At 43.7% G+C, this 3,139-nt stretch overlaps 1 long non-coding RNA gene across 1 annotated transcript; it reads right to left on the bottom strand.

Moving 5' to 3' along the window:
- Positions 1-302: 302 nt before the first annotated feature.
- LOC125545157 lies at positions 303-2,933 on the bottom strand. Its single transcript, XR_007299926.1, has 3 exons — positions 1,867-2,933; positions 1,176-1,258; positions 303-806 (listed from the first exon to the last, which is right to left on the bottom strand). It is a non-coding gene; the product is annotated as an uncharacterized LOC125545157 (long non-coding RNA).
- Between the last annotated feature and the right edge of the window lie 206 nt (positions 2,934-3,139).

Here is a 3,139-nt window from a genome sequence, read left to right as displayed (position 1 = left end):
CCATCTGTCTAAAAAGTGAAAACATGAAATACTTCCTCCCTTTTTAAATATAAGCCTTCTTAGATATTTCAATACGGACTACATGCAAATATATGAACATACGAATATATATAGATATATTTTAGAACGTAGGTTCATTCATTTTACTTCGTATATAGTTCATATTTAAATTTTTAAGAAGACTTATATTTAAGAACGAAGGGGGTATATGTTTTAAAAAGATATGAATATGGTCATATTCTGCATGCAACGACCCAACCCCCGATGCCTATATGGAATTATGAATCATCACATGTAAGATAGAAGCTCAGAAAAATTTCTATGTATATTACACGATTCCACAAAAAAAGAATCCACCATCTCACCACCATCACCAAAATCACCAAGGGGGGAGGAGTCCTCACAGACACCTACTCAGGCAAAGAAAACGGAACAAAAAAATCGCTCACTCTTCCCCTCGGCCACCCAGCCTGTGTGGACTCCAAATATGAAAATGGAGGGTGCCACAGGCATACACGCACTCTTCATTTACTGCATGGCAACCGACATCGACACACACAGGAAATTAGCACCGTCGGCTAACGGCTCTATAACATCCCTTCATCCTTGTATGATCCATCTCGATCTACTCATCTTCTCTAGTTCGCCTCCTCACTTGTGTCACACCTCTCATGCCCCCCGCCCGGAGCCTCCCAGCGATGCGTCGTGATGGCTCATGCTGCCACCGCCGGCTCATGCCTCCCTTGACGTCCTCCTCCTCCTTCTTCAGTCAAGGGACTCGTCACACCAATATTGGAACTCATTTCCTGACTTCATCAAAAGGTTAGGTAAGACAAATATCTGCTGGGTGATCGACACATGGAGGAAAGACCAAAAGGAAAAAAATCGAAGTATTCAGTTCAACCATCAATTCGCAAAATCACTATGCCAGTAATAAGTTTATTTTTACAAAAATATATTTCTATTACTCAATGATTGTTACATCATTAACTAATAAAGGTACATGCTATTTAGGTGGATTATCCAACAAAATTCAAGGAGAAGTAAATTTGGTTTCCCTAGCAAGCTCATGGGCCACAAGATTTGCTTCCCAAGAGAAATGTTCAACCTTCAAAAAAAAATCTTGAACAACTCTTTGTGCATATGGTAGCATTCCTCACGAATCAAGTTAGTACCTTGAATGAAGTCACTCTTCTTCGTCCAAAAAGTCATTGTCTTGACTGCTACTATCTGTGTTGGCCACAACATCGGTTTGAACCTACATACTTTCACGTGGTTAGCCACAAAATGAAACATATGACCACATTATGTAAATAGATAAGTGTGTGTCAAAACTGAAAAATCAACTACACCTAGTTGACCAAGAATTAATCCACAAGATGCAATATATGTAACTAATTTAGGTATAGTAGTAAATCAATCCCATTTGATTCATTCTTTATTCGCTACTATGAAAGTACCGCAGACCCCTTGTAGACTACAAAATTTGTATTAGTAGTATACAACAGTAACATGAACACAAAAATTGACAACCTCCCAAGCCCTGAAGAGTCACTTCAGAACAACTTTTTCAAATAGCAATTTCTAGTATGCATTGAGTAGGATTATCTTAAGAAGTACTCCACCTCATGTCTTCTTCCTATAAGTCCCACAAAATGGCAACAAACAGGTAGATTCTTTAAAAGAGAGGATCCATAGGGCCATTGAGTGCAGCTTCAGGTCAGTTTTGAAACTGAACGTGGTTTGAGCAAATTTATCATCTTTTTAAATCTGCTTTAGCTTACCATTTGTAACGAATATAGTTCACCAGAATTTAACACTACACGGGAACTAAACTGAGCGAGAGTTTTTGTATCTAAAGCGTACCTGATGCCGTGAGCTCTCAATTGTACTGCATTAAATGTAGAGTCACAAATGTCAGGCATAAACTGGTTGGTCTCTCATCAAGCAACAACTGATAAAACCAGGCTATTTGCAACTTGACAACATACAGGCAGAGTCACACAAACAGACTTCCGCTTGATATATATATCACCTTGTCTCCGGAATAATCTATCAACTTCTGTTTCACCTGGATCGGATTGGCTTCAATTCAGATTGCATTGTTCTGGATAATCCCCACGAAATCAAATGAACAGTGGACCCTTGCCTACTCTTCGGCCATCAACACGGACAGCTTGGAACATCATGTACACTTGTTTTAGGTGCAAATCCGGCATCAGATACACTTGTTTTTTCATTCTGAATATCTAAATAGTAGTAAGAGTTGGATCTGAAAATTCCCAGTCTGTCATAGCATAACATCAAACAGGATGTGGGCGGAGTACTTTCGCCGATGCTAATCACCGCTCCTGCCTCAAACACCTGCACATGTGGCCAAAGAAGAATCGGAGAGATAAGATGACACAAAGCAGAGAGCATGAGGACAAGAGGAGGAGATGTGATATTCAGCCACAGGCACCCCGAGCCCCGTCAACAGGCGTACACCGTAGGCTCTGAGGCCGCCGCCCCGCGCCACATCAACTTGGTCGGGAGGAGCAGGACCAGGACGTCTGCGCGTCCCCTTTGAGCCGGTGGCCAATCCGGCATAGTCTGTAGCCCCTGAACCGAAGCAGAGTGGCCGCACACGTGCCGATTCGTCGTGGCCGCCGATGCCGCTCGCCGGACCCCAAAGGAGGAGGCGTGTGGGCGGACGGTCGGGCGAGACGTGGCCGCCCGCGTGCGGAGCATCATGAGGAGCATGTGGTCTGTGGCGCCGCGGTGGTGGGTAGAGCGCGCCGGAGAGGGAGAGGAGGAAGACGGTAGCACGCCGGCGCCGGTGAAATAGGGGAGAGGAGGATGGGGGCATGGCGGCGGGGCAGAGGGAACCCTCGTCTTCTCGTCCGCGATAGCGATGTCAACCACGGGGCTGCATATGAGACTTTTTTTTTCACTTATTATTATGGTCGGCTTATAGTGGACGGCGGGTTTATTTCCATAATACTTAAGGACTTTTTTGCAAAAGTTACGCGACGGTGAATCCGAAGACTCAATCCGTGCTTTATTATTAGAGAGAGATATGTTCCTAGAAAAAACTAAGTTGAAAGATGTTAGTAGCAATGATGCGGATTGGATCCGTGATCTGAGGTTTATCCTCATT

This window comes from Triticum urartu, chromosome 3 (genome assembly GCF_003073215.2).
Source record: "Triticum urartu cultivar G1812 chromosome 3, Tu2.1, whole genome shotgun sequence".
NCBI classification, from domain to species: Eukaryota; Viridiplantae; Streptophyta; class Magnoliopsida; order Poales; family Poaceae; genus Triticum; species Triticum urartu.
Note: the sequence above shows the minus strand (reverse complement) of the source record. Positions and strands in the feature narration are given on the sequence as shown.